We start from the raw sequence: 14,740 nt of genomic DNA, 5'->3' as shown, positions 1-14,740 counted from the left end.
ATGTATCTTGTTTTAAGATGTTAGATGTTTTTTTATTGAAAAACAAAACAGATGATACAGAGAAAATGCTTTTTTTCTGCAGCAAATCAATAAATGATCAATAACGTGTCAATAAAGTATGTTTATCTTCGATAATCTTCCTGATGCCTGCGTTTAACAGTGTGTGAAGTAATTGCTCTCTTGTGAGTGAGTTTACTCGCCTTGAAAATTAGCAAACACACCTGGGAATCTCAGCGGATCAGAAACAAACCTCTGTGAGCAGCGATGGGATCTGCAAAATCATTCAAGTATCTGCAGAGCCATTTCTAAGGGTGTGTTCACACTTGTCAGGGTTGGTTCGATTAAAATGAACTCTGGTGCGATTGCTCTGCTACTGCGGTTCATTTGGATAAGTGTGAACACTGCCATCTGAACCCTATTGCACACCAAACATGCTGACCGAGACCCACACTTCAGGAGGTCTTGGTTCACTTCCAAACAAACTCTGGTGCAGTTTGACTGAAATATGATGTGACCCTAAAAAGGACAGGATGCTCAAGCATACCTTTTTTTTCTTGTCATAGTCGCGATTTTGCCCATTACAGTTCTGTACAGGCGTCAGAATCGGCATCTCTTTGCTTCATTTGTGTCTTTCTTTGTTTCTCTGAGTAACAGGAATTCCCGGTGCTGTTTTGACTCCTTTTCATATTTCTAAGCTCTTCATGAGTTAAAAATACCAATTAGCGCATTTAGCCTAGCACAGCATAGTTCTGGATGTTCTTTCACAAAATATACATCACAAAAGATGACTTGTTTTTGTACTGTGTCTTTAGGTTTGTGTGTTAAATATGACAGTGTGAACGCTAAGCGAACCAGGACAAAATGTATCAATTTCTTTTGAGATCCAGACCAAAAGAATCCGTTGAACACTCTACTAATATGTTCGAGACCTGTGCAGAAAAATACAGTGTGACTTCTAGTTCTTGTGCTTACAAGAACTTTGCAAATGAACAGTGACGTGTTGGACTTTGGGTTCAGAAAGAATCAGAAGCGTGTGTGTGTGTGTGTTTGAGACCCCTGATCTCTGGTTTGTGACGGGGAGCTCAGCTGAAGGCCGTCGTGTTTGACAATTCGGCTGAAATTCTGTCTTTTCTCTTCTCTGTCACAAGCTGTCAGAACCGAGAACATCAGCATGCCTCTGAACCTCTGCTCTAGTGGACTGAAAACCACAGACAGGCCTCACAAGGGATCTGTCTGTCTGTGTGTGTGTGTGTGTGTGTGTGTGTGTGTGTGTGTGTGTGTGTGTCGAGGCTCTTCTGTGCTCAAATCATGACTAAGCAACTGAAGTTTACACAAAGAGAAAGCTGAGAATCTTGCACACAAAAAAAAAATGCATTTTACTCCAAAAACAAGAAATAAATACACAATAATATTTTGAATTGGAAAATTATGGAATTTTTTAGGACCATTAAGATGGTTTTACATTATTTTAATTTCAATTATTGTATTACAGTAATCACAATTGAAAGCTGGGAATTACAAAACAACTATATAAAAATAAAATAAATAAAAACGGAAAAATAATTGATATATAATCATATAATAATTTATATTATATATAAAACAAATCAAAAGTGACATCTGAATGCACAGAGTAATTGCTACATTTAATAAAGTAAATAAATTAATTATAACAAAAAATGTCACAATTAAGAGTATAATATAATATAATATAATATAATAATTGATTAATATCAACAATTTATTGATTTTGGGTTGAATCCTGGTCTGAGATTCACCATTAAATGAACTGCAAAAAAGCTTTAAATAATAATAATAATAATAATAATAATAATTAAACCTTAAAATTGTGACAAATGACAGCATCTAAAATTTACACCAAAAATCTTGGAAACAGCTTATTTCCATGTACCATGTTCTATCATTTACACACACATATAATATATATAAATAAATGTCATATAGTTTTATTTCCACTTTTCAAACACAATGCAGTGACTCTGCCCTTTTGACACACCTACAGTTGAGCTGCAAGATGAGCTCATAACCTTGCCAGAGAATGACAATGAGAGAGAACAGGCCGTGTCCCTGGAGAAAGTGCCATTTCTCTGTTCTGTGTCCCTCACCTTCTCTTCCTCAGTCTGACATTGCCTTTAGAGCTATAATAACCTATTTTTTATTTCCCATTTTTTCGCATGGTGTCCTTCTCCTTCTCCTTCTCTCTCTTTATCCATCAACACACCTCGCTGAGTCTGCCGTTACAGGGTGAAACTGAATGAAAGATCGGTGGTTGGAACAGCCGACTCTTCCTGTCTCCGCACGGCCTTTACACTCCACCGGATCTGCTGTGGGAGACACGTTTCCATCACAACCACAAATGCTGCTACCTCACTGTTCCAGCTCGTTCGGTTATTCTGACATTTCAGGTACATGCCATTTTTATCTGCTCTGTAGGTGGTTGTGCTTCAAACTCTGGAGGTGAAAGTCTGACACACCGAATCACAGCCGAAATGATGGAATAGCATCACCAGGGACACACAGTGTCCTTTTCAGGGGAGTGTTTATTTTAAAAAATCTTTTTTTTTTTTTTTTTTTTTTACATTTTTTCATTACTGCTAATGAAATTAAAAGTTTAAAAGTTTGGGGGCAGTAAGAGTATTTCATGTGAACCCACATGAAAAAAATACTATAGTAATGAGAGTTTTAAAGGTGTGGTTGATTATGATTTCACTTTTTTAACTTCAGTTAGTGTGTAATGTTGCTGTTTGAGCATAAACAACATCTGCAAAGTTACGATGCTCAAAGTTTAATGCAAAGGGAGATCATTTCTTTTACAGAAATCACTTTTTAAGGGCTGCAACAAGCGGCTGGTAGGGTCTACAACGAGCTTCTTCCCTGGTTAGTGACATCACTAACCCTAAAATTTACATAAACCCCACCCCCTGAGAACACACAACAAAAGGGGTGAGGCCGTGTTGAGCTGCTTTAGAGAAGAGGAAGAGTTGTTGTAGTAGAGTGTTGTTGCCATGCCATCATTTTATGCCGGACTGCTTCACAAACGAGGGTCAATTCAACGCTGGATTTGTAAAAAAGATTAACATGACGGCACATGCTAGTCGATGAGTTGAATCAACTCCACAGCAACTACATAAATTTATCAACTAACCATTCAGAAAAGTCCAGTTTCATTCTAAAAAGTCTTCCGGAATCTCTCCATCAGTGTCGACTCCGGTTTGAACAATGTAAGGCTGAACACCGTTACTGACAATCCTCATTTTGGCTGCGTGAGATTCTCCAGCTTTGTTGTTGTTGAGCAACCGAAGCGCGAGCTGTTAAAGCTCCACTCTCTTTTGAAAAGCAGGCCAGGAGCAGCAGCTCATTTGCATTTAAAGGGACACACACAAAAAGAGACTGTCCTCCTCCAAAAAATGACCCTATAGGTCGTTTTTTCAAGCACCTTTTTACAACCAATATTTACATTTTAAAGTCATGCGCCCTCTAGCTGGCATGAAAATTATGACAGTGTCGTGTTACGTCTGTCGTCATGAAATGACGTATGACCGTCGTTACCAATCAAAATGCATGTTCAGTTAAATGCAATGTGTGGACTTTTTACACGGTCCCTTACCCGCTATTTTTCCTATTTCCATTTTTTATTAATCAAGCATGATGTTCACTCAAGACATCCTCAAGGTGAACAAACACATCATTTCCCCATCGCAGTCAGCCTGACTGGAATGGCCAAGGCTAATGGATCCATAACTGTGCTTTTCCCCTCCTTTTCCTTTCTACATTTACCTCCCTCCACTGCACAAAGAGAGAGGACAGAGAGAGCGAGAGGGCAGAGGAGAGACAGGTCGTGCTCTTTGACTGGCGTCAGTCTGATGGGCTGTAAAGGGTTAAATGTGCAGAGAGCATTACTCTCGGCTAAGAGAAAACAAAACATGTGAGGCATGCTGTTTGAGCACGTGTCCAGCTCTTGCTCTGTCATAGTGACCATATGAAAGCCGACAGGCTTTATTTTCTGGCCAACATGATGAACAATGTGAGAGTGAGAATGAGAGAGTGAAAACATCACCCTGTCCATCCCTGAGCCCCCTGCAGCGCGTGTTTATATCATGGTGGGACTACCCATTGACTTCTATTGTTTTATTTTTTTATTATACCAATTATATTTGCTGTACCCTAAGCCTAAAGCTATATTTTACAGAAAAATCTCAGAATATTTTAATTTTAACCAGAGCTAGAAGTGCTTGCTCATGCAAAACCCACCACATGATGCCAGGTGCTCTAAATGGTTTGCTATGCTGTTGCTAGGGCACTGATTACTGATTGAAAAATAGAAAGTCAGCTTTCCTAATATTCATAACTTTTGGCCCAATGGGCGATTAATGCAATTTTACACAAAAATGAAAATGCAAAATAACTCAGTGAATAAAACATGCAGTGTTGTTAAATATTTCACTTTTTTTAATAGCATGTGAAACAGAACACATTATGCAAAATGTTGCATTCAGTTTCACATATTATTTTGATTTTTATGTATATATTTTAAAGGGCATAGATAGAACGATAGACAGACACACACACACAGGAACAGATGGACAGACAGAAAAATGGATGGATTGACAGATGGATGGATGGACAGACGGACGGATGGATGCAGATATACTGATGGATGGATAGATGGACAGATGGATGGATGGATGGATGGATGATTGGAACACATGCAGATATACTGATGGATAGACAGATGGATGGACGGATAAATAGGAATGCATACAGATAGACTGATGGATAGACAGATGGATGGATGGATGGACAGACGGATGGACGGACGGATAAATTGGAATGCTTGCAGATAGACTGATGGATAGATGGATGGATGGATGGATGGATAAATAGGAATACATGCACATAGACTGATGGATGGATGGATGGATGGATGGATGGATGGATGAATGGAACGCATGCAGACAGACTGCTGGACGGACGGACGGATGGATAAATTGGAATGCATGCAGATAGACTGATGGATAGATAGATAGATGGATGGATGGATGGATGGATAAATAGAAATGCATGCAGATAGACAGACGGACAGACAGATGGATGGATGGATGGATGGATGGATGGATGGATGGATGGAACACATGCAGATAGATGGATGGATGGATGGATGGAACACATGCAGATAGATGGATGGATTGATGGATGGATGGATGGATGGATGGATAAATTGGAATGCTTGCAGATAGACTTATGGATGAATGGATGGATGGATGGATGGATGGATAAATTGGAATGCATGCAGATAGACTGATGGACAGACAGATGGATGGACGAACAGACGGATGGATGGATGGATAAATTGGAATGCATGCAGATTGACTGATGGATGGATGGATGGATAGATACATAGATAGATAGATAGATAGATAGATAGATAGATAGATAGATAGATAGATAGATGCATGCAGATAGACTGATGGATAGATGGATGGATAGATGGATGGATAAATTGAAATGCATGCAGACAGACTGATGGATAGACAGACAGACGGATGGATGAATGGATGGATGGATGGAACGCATGCAGATGGATGGATGGATGGATAAATTGGAATGCATGCACACAGACTGATGGACAGATAGATAGATAGATAGATAGATAGATAGATAGATAGATAATCATGTTGAACAGCACACCTCTCCTCAACAGAACGCAGAACAACAGCAAAACCTTTCCCCTTGTCCAACACTAATTTCACTTTAATGGAATCTAAACCAACTGATGTTGATGCTGCAATCTTGCATCCTGCGGGAATCCAGCCCAAAGAGAACCTTGTTGGCCTGAAGCAGCATCCGTTCTGTCAAACTTAAACATGTTTATCAGCAAGTTTTGTTCACGACCTGGAATGGCTCAGCTTTCTGCTCCTGGCCCCTAATTTCGCAGGTCACTGCTTTGGAATATTAGCCTTCCGGACAGTTCCGTCTTCCCTGAACCAGCAAATCTGTTGAGTTTGGTTGAGAAACGAAGAGTGGAAGGGGGACACAATGATCTCAGAAGGAGAGAGAGAGGAGCCCCCGTCATGACGACAGATGAATCTGCCAACTGCACGACACCTGCTCCTACAGCGACGGGCTGGTGGCCAATAAGAGCGAGTGGGTGGGCGCAGAGGGGGTCCTGGCTGACTGTACGCATGCATATGTATGAGTGTGTATAGTGCCTGCCGTCCCAGCAGGCTGTGGGTCTGTTTCTCATTCTGGTGCTGCACAAAATTACTGAACACATGCCAGGTAATAAGGTAAAGGGACAGGATATTGTGGTAAAGTACCAGACTAGAGATTTTTAATGGTCTTTGTTTGATGCCCTGAACATAATTCTACATTCTGAGAGGGATTTATGTATACCAAAACAGAGGGAAAAAACAGTTTACAAAATAGGCAGAGGAAAATATTGAAAGTCAAGAAAGAACTTTCCTTACTATTCACAATTTTTTCAAAACGGAAGGATGGATGATTAATACAATTTTACACAAAACTGGACTTAAAGGGTTAGTTCACCCAAAATTGTGTTCTGAAGGTGAACGAAGGTCTTACGGGTTTGGAATGACACAGCGGTGAGTAATTAATGACAGAAATTTCATTTTGGGGTGAACTAACCAATGCAAAATAACTATTTTATCTTCAGTATTGTAACTGGATGCTATTACTGTAATTAAACATGCAATACAGAAAACTAGTTAACTATTTTAATAAATAGTATGTGAAACAGAACACATTTACTTGACAGACAGAGATAGATAGATAGATAGATAGATAGATCAACAGATGGAATGATAGATGGAATGACATGGAAGAATATATAGATACGTAGATGGAACAGTAGATGGAACAGTAGATGGAACGATAGATACATATACATACATACATACATACATACATACTTTCATATATGTTAGAATTATTAGATCAATCATTTGCATGTTCATTAGGGAAATAAATATGAGGAGCATCAGCGCAGTGGAGCTTTTTTACACTGAAGCATTCGCTTTGCTTTCATTCAAAAGGAATTGCTTCAGGGCAGGGTATGTTGTCTACACACACACACACACACACACTACATCACTCAGAGCGTGTAGAAGAGGAATTCCTCAGCGTGTGTGTGTTTGTGTGAACACTGCAGCAGTTACTGACTTAAACTCTCACTCACGTCTCAATGCTGAACGCACACACACAGAGTATTAACTAGCAGCCAGCCATTGCAGTCTCGCTTCCTCCCTAACAGTCCTGGGACGATTTTATTTGCAATAGTGCAAGTCAAGCAGCAAACAAAGAGAGAGAAGAGAGGAGAGTGAATGAGGCTGACTGATGTGTGAATGCGATTAGAATGTGAAACAGCTCAAGCACAGACACATGCACACACTGCCTCCATGTCTGAGGATCACGTGCACGTCTTCAGAGGATTCAAACACTGATGAACATCAGGACTTATAGATGAAGCTCTTGGCTTGCCCACCATCTCCTAACATACATGTATTGCATGTTTTCTTGAGAATTGTAGTGATTGCATATTCAGATGCCTCAGGATTTTTCTCTATGCCTCGTGAATCATATCTATAAATCAAGAGGCAAGCAGGTGCGTTTGCATGACAAGCTGTAGATACTGTATATTAGAGGAATTAGAAGTTTGGAATATTATATATCATACTCTGAAATATGTGACCCTGGACCACAAAACCAGTCATAAGGGTCAATTCTTTGAGATTTATACATCATATGAAAGCTGAATAAGCTTTCCATTGATGTATGGTTTGTTAGGATAGGACAATATTGCCCAAGATAAGACTATTTGAAAATCTGGAATCTGAGGGTGCAAAAAAAAAAATTAAAATATTGAGAAAATCGCCTTTAAATTTGTCCAAATGAAGTCCTTAGAAATGTATATCCACTCACAAAAATAATTTTTTGATATATTTAAGGTAGGAAATTTACAAACTATCTTCATGGAACATGATCTTTACTTAATATCCTAATGATTTTTGGCATAAAAGAAAAATCGATCATTTTGACCCTTACAATGTATTGTTGGCTATTGCTACAAATAAACCCGTGAGACTTAAGACTGGTTTTGTGCTCCAGGGTCACATATGAAGTAAGCAGGCTTTCCACATCTCTTTAATAATTAATATTCATGGTTTTAGGGCATGAGGGCATTAGATTTAATTTTGACACATTATTTCTGAATGTCTAGACAATTTTACACAAAACTGCATGGAAAATCCAAAAACACTTTACAAGATGATAAATGGATGCCACTTGCTGAATTAAAAATCCAAGGTTGTAAGTTCATGTGACAAAAACGTATCATTCCACTGCCTGAAATTTTGTATAATTGCATATTGCACTCTGTTTTACATTTTTTAAGGTACTGTAAGAAATTTTCACCATTTCGTTGACTTAATGACACGCCCTCTCGACACATCAGCCAACCTGATGTCAGCAAATATGAACGCGCAAAATGATTAACAGGCAGAGCGCGTTTCTCATTGGTTAAGAAAAGCGCGGGCCGCTCCCTGACTCTTTCGGCTGTTTACAGTCTAGTTCTGTCAGAAACAGGTATGATTTATCACAGTACCCAATAAATTCGTGTTTGTCAGGTAATAGTGTCTCTTTATGGGTGGAATTAAAAATATATATAAATAATATGCAGTACACAGAAAGCAAGTATTGCGTGCTGAACAAAACCCCTGAAAGCTCATTTTAAAGGGGAGGGGAGGAGAAGGGAACCTCCATCTGCAGAAAACCAAGGAAACCCGCCTGCATGGAGCATCCCCGTCAGGTCCCGAGCAATAAACTCCGTTATCACATTGACATTTACACCGTTTAAACCTCTATCCAACACACTTGCTCATTAATATCAGATTCAACAGTAGATCATTTAACACAATTATAAGATGAAGGTCACACAGAAAGCGTCCCGTTTCGTAATGTAACCAAACATTAACAGCCATCGATTTACAACAAAATAAACCAAACACGTTAGCATATAATATGATGGATTTACGACAGATCACGGAAGCTAAAGGATGATAGTGGATCCCTGTGTAAACTGCTTTCCCACTGACATAAAGAAAACAAGTGGCTACAGACACCAAAGGGATGCCCACATGAGTCCATATAGCCTATGCAAAACATAACCCATAGCCTATATGTCTATAACAGTCCTGCAGCAGTCATACAGGCTATATACATGCACAAATTATACATATATAGCTTATACGGACTATATCAAACACAGCTACGGGAAACTACAAAGACAAAAATGCACTTACATTACTTTGAGAACTATCACACAAAATAAAATAAAAACAGTAATTTTGCATGTTATCCGGACCAATAAAGAAAATGCACTGACATTCAAAAGAAAAATAAGTTAAAGGCTCCGTGTTACTCCAATTTCCACCTGCTCTTTACTTTTCAAGCTTAAACACAAGCATGTATCATCATACTGAGATCTGAAGGATGAAAACGCATATCGGATGAAAGTTCATGTGACAAGTTGTGGATGAACGCGTTTCAATCGTGTTTCGTATGTTGTCATACCTTGTATCCTAGTTTGTTGTGTTGTTCAGAGCAGGCGTGGCTGTGAAGCGCATGTTGCTGATGTGTAATTCATTGAAAAACTGCTCCGGTTGTGCTGATGTGTCTCTCTCTCTCTCTCTCTCTGCGGTTTGACTCTGTTGTATTACACTCTCTCGTGCAGTGGAAATACTCTAGAGCGCTCACTCCACAGCCTGGCGCGTCCTGGGTGGGGAGGGTGGTACGCGAACGCGCATGCTACGGAACACGACAGCGAGCATTGTTATAGGTTTCATCCAGTGACGGATCTAGGATTTTTCAAAAGCAGAGACCACAATGGGGCGACCCTTTACAGAGAGGGGCCAAGTTTAACGTTCAAGTCATGTGCAATTCTTAAATTATATTTTTGCATACATTTGACCTCTTTCCTTTGCTGCTGGCTCTAGCACTTTGTTCATTAACTGTTCTTTAAAGCCCTAAGTTCAAGCACTTTCTGGATTTAGAAACTACTACAGTAGCTTAAATATTTACATATTGCATTTTTTCTTCATTAAGAATAACGCACATAAATAAAATATAAAACAACATTTGAATTGAATTAAAAAGCTTCTGTGCACATTTGGAGTTCTGATTTCACACTTTTTGGATTTGGGTTCCAACAAAATAAAATAAAATACTCCACTATAGCTTAATGTTGTTCTGACCATGTTTTATTTCAAATCTTATGCTAACTAATAGTTAGGCTACAGTTATCTAAGAATGCAGATGCTGATTTTTTTTATTTTTTTATGTTTTTTAATGTTCAAGTTTTTTACGATCTGATGAGGCTTCTTATTACAGACCACAGCAAAAGAATACATTATTTTGTAGTATTCTACTGCGATTAAAACCTATTTCGATAAGCCTTGCATTCTCAATATACTTTATTCTTATGAAAATACCTGAGATGTTCAGTCTACTATTTTGAGTCTACCTTGTACTTTCTGCGCGAGGGCGCCCTCTGGCTTTGTGTATGAATTAAAACGTAAATTACCGCAATAATCGAATTCAGTTTTAATGATAATTCAAATGTGAAACAGAACCGTCTGGAATTTTATCGTGAAACCGCTAACAGTTTCATCCTTATTGCAGTGTGTAAGACATTGCCCTGTTTGTTCTCTTTCTGGCTCATGTTTTGATTGAAATTTCAGTTAATTATTCATAATTATACATTTATTTTCAACCAAAAATTTTATAGCTGAAGCGGACTGATCGTCTTTGTCTGGAATGAGGTTATGTAAGGTGTGTTTACCAAGTGTGGATAAAAGTGGAGCAGCCAGAAATCTGTCCCAATGGCTCTCAATGAGAGTGCGCTGCAGTTACATTTTTCACCACAGATTTACATCATAGACTGTAAAAAAAAAAGGACGTAGTGTCTGTGACGTCACTCGTAGATTTCTGACGAGCATTTTTGAAGCGAAAATGAGGACACTGCCATTGTAGTTGCGCGTCACCGCACGTCACTCCCAGATAACAAAATGGGCAAAGAGGCGGGACGTGGTTGGAACTGAGGTGCCTGGTTGCTGATCATGTTAGCAGGTTAAAGAAGCTATCTATCTATCTTAGATACTATCTAAAATATTAATAAACATAACAAGTTATATCTTTTGAAAGTTCTAAAGGTTTACTGTCAATTTATGGTGTCTTTTTTAAGATGTAGATGCTCCAGCACCAGTAATTGTAATTTGTGTTTGGGTGTGCAAATGGCAATATGAAAAATCAAACGGGACTTCATACCTTTATAATGAAATAGCGATCGCGAGATGAATCCAATCCATGGCACTTGGGTAAAATGTCCATGAGTGTCCACTGAAAAACAAAAAACAATACTTTTTGTCCAAAAAGCGTTAAATCCATGAAATATTGATATATTATCTATTGTTTGCATCACATTTGTTCTGAATGATCTGCTCTCCATCATCGTTCTTCAAGAAATTATGCACTTGAGCAGCGTTTATGTTGTAAAACTGTATATGATCGTATATATCTCATAAACAAATGAGCACGCGTCCAACGTAATTTTTCAAAATTCAGCAGTTTTATAGTTATAATATCCAAGCAGTGCTGTCTGAGTTTTATATCCTCCAGCCATTGTCATTGTAGTAAATCTCACGAACAAAACTTTTATCCAATGCCACGATCCAACAACGTGTGTTCTGTTTATCTTCCGTATGCGTGCACATCTACACAGACCCACATCTGTCTAAACCATAAACTGCACAGCAAGCCACATTATTTTATAATTGTATATATTATTATTTTATAATTGTATAAAATAATCCCGAAAAAAGCACAAACTAGGCAGAGATGCCAAATTCAGCGGCTGGAATTAGCTGAGGTAAAGTCACAGACAGCAGCAGCAAACCTGTCACTCAAGTGACCACGCCCTTAATTATGCAGAACTTTAAGGCTTAATATAATTTAAACGGATGAGTTATAAAAAAATTCACCCCCCTCAGAGTTGTCATGAAGGGCAATATTAGCTGTATAGACCAAAACCACAATTTGATCCAGGCTGTAAACATGTTTTTTTCTGCTGTAAAGTTGGGCATTTTAACATGGGACTCAAAGAGAATCTGCTCTCTTTTGGAGCCTGTCCCTAGCGGCCAGTTGATGAATCGCAGTTTAAGTCACTTCCGTATTGGCTTCAAGAGACAGAGTTATGTAGAGTTATGGAGGGTTCAGAGACCCGCTTCCCCACTTAGTATTATGAATACATGCCTGCCCAATCCATACGCTACATTTTAATATATCCTGCTCTCTTTACGACTTAAAATAGTCTAGAAAAATATTTGTTGCAGAATGCTGAACACATTCATAATTTATTATTAATTCAGTGTAGAGGTTTGGATAAATATTTTATGCTGGTTGAATTGACGTAGATTAGCGATGAGTGACAGGGCAGGGGCACATCAGGGCCCAATCAGATTTCAACTGGAGCTAGTGCCACGCTGGCCCCACCCCTGGATCTGCCAGTGACAGACATGAATGGAAAAAATAGTCAACAACTTTACTCATATGTATGATAGGAGAATGGCCATGTTAAATTTTTTACTGAAATATGAAAATAAACAAACAGGCTTGCACATACATATAGTACATTATATCTAAAACATGAAAAGCAAAGAAAAAGCTGTCCATCCTACTAGTAGGCCTACTATATGGCAAAAAATATATTTATCTTAATCTTAATGCTAAATCAAACAATGGCATTTTATCTGTGCCTCCTATTTTGTTTCATAATTGGGGAGAGTGATTTTTATTTCTATGAGAACAACCTGTGCACAAAGCAGGATCCATAAATAAAGGGTTTACTGACCTTGAGGGGGAAGGACTTGACTGGCCTGCACAAAGCCCAGGCCTGAACCACTACTGAGCACATTTGGGATGAATTGGAACAAAGAGCCAGACCCCATCATCAGCCAATGTGAGAAAAAGTGAGAGAAAAACAGAGAAATAGAGCATCCCTATCTTGTTGTGGGGCACCATTGACTTCCATCATAGGCCTATTTTTTTATTTACTTTTTTTCCATATTATGGAAGTCAATGGTGCGCCACAACCGTTTGGTTTTAAACATTCTTCAAACATTCTCCACATATCTTCCTTCGTGTTCAGCAGAACAAAGAAATGTATACAGGTTTGAATTTGAACAATATGAGGGTGAGAAAATGATGACAGAATTTTCATTTTTGAGTGAACTATCTCTTTAGGGGCAGTCGTGGCCTGATGGTTAGCGAGTCCGAGGTGGCTGGTTCGAATCCAGCACTGGCAGGAAATGACTGAGGTGCCCTTGAGCAACGCACCTCACCCCAATCGCTCCCTGGGCGCCACAGCATAATGGCTGCCCACTGTGTTCACTACTCACTACTCTGCTCCTAATGTGTGTGCACTAACTTGGATGGGTTAAATGCAGAGGACAAATTCCGAGTATAGGTTACCATACTTGGCCTTCACATGCCACTTTCACTCTTTCCTCGTCATTGACGGAAATCTCCAGCAATACATGTTTTCAGTGTTAAATGGTGGGGGCCGCTATTACATCTAAAAGAGAATCTCTGGTTCAAAAGAAAGCCAAAGAAGAAGCAGAAACAAGCAATATAAGCATCGCTAATGTGCATGTAATAAGGCACGTTGCAAAGGGGAGTGTGAGGCCCTGTGCGAACTTGACCGTTTTGCAAACACGTCTAAAGTATATGTGCACAGTTCAGTTACACAGTTTACTTTCTTTAACCTAATGCTGTAAAACTGAATGTACGAAACTAAGCAAACAACAAATAGTTCGGTAATACCAACATTAGACCCCCGTTACTATAGCAACAGTAGGCCTGGGGCAATAGCTATGTCTTTTAACTATAGTATTTCGAAGGACAAAAACATGAGCTTTAACTATTGGCTTTAAACGATCAAAATTGTAATTGTCACTTTACTTTCGCGCAAGGCCCTGCGCGGTCGCACACTCAGCACAGCCCTTGTGACGGCTCTCGGCAATCGTTAAACAGCATATGAATCAAAACTGCCAAATGTTTTAGAGGTGTTGATGGATAAGATGTACGATCTATGTCTTGTTCGGCACAGAGGAAAGTGTTAAAGTACAGTTAAAGGTATATTTCAAGTATAAAAATAATACCCAAAAAGGAACGTACTAGTACTTATTGTGCAAAAATAATATATAAAAAGTAAACTATAAGTATGATGTTAAGTTTACTTAAAGAAACCTTACAAGTACTTGCAGTATAAAACTATTAAAATAGTAGTTTACTGAGTGTTCTTTCATAAACAGTAAAAACAATAAAGAAATTGCTACAAGTATTTAACTAGTAAACTATCAATATACCTGTATATCCACTAATACAAGCAAAAATCATAGTTGTAAACTTTGTGAAGGCCATTTAAAGTTTTCTACAGTTACACTGAAAGTATACTTTTATAGCCTACACTACAAAGTGGGCCAATTTACTGTAGAAATAGTACACTTACAAGTATACTACTAGTACATTCATATTATTATAGGCTACTACATAAAGTATACTTAAAAATATATGCTACTTAACTTTGCTTATGAAGAGGCTACTTAATAAAACTTGAAGTAGCCTATACTTATTTATGCAGAACTCT

The 14,740-nt window shown here is 38.6% G+C and overlaps 1 protein-coding gene across 2 annotated transcripts in view; it reads right to left on the bottom strand.

Moving 5' to 3' along the window:
* The window catches only part of slc8a2b (solute carrier family 8 member 2b), a 111,073-nt gene extending 101,279 nt beyond the window's left edge, over nt 1–9,794 (bottom strand). Inside the window, exon 1 of one of the 2 annotated variants that reach the window (XM_051862213.1) lies at nt 9,610–9,794. The gene's annotated coding sequence lies outside the window, so the exon portion shown is untranslated. The remainder of the gene's footprint in view (nt 1–9,609) is intronic. The other variant, XM_051862210.1, reaches the window with a different exon arrangement.
* Nucleotides 9,795–14,740: the final 4,946 nt, after the last annotated feature.

The sequence above is a fragment of the Ctenopharyngodon idella genome, chromosome 15 (assembly GCF_019924925.1).
Source record: "Ctenopharyngodon idella isolate HZGC_01 chromosome 15, HZGC01, whole genome shotgun sequence".
Taxonomy (NCBI): Eukaryota; Metazoa; Chordata; class Actinopteri; order Cypriniformes; family Xenocyprididae; genus Ctenopharyngodon; species Ctenopharyngodon idella.
Note: the sequence above shows the minus strand (reverse complement) of the source record. Positions and strands in the feature narration are given on the sequence as shown.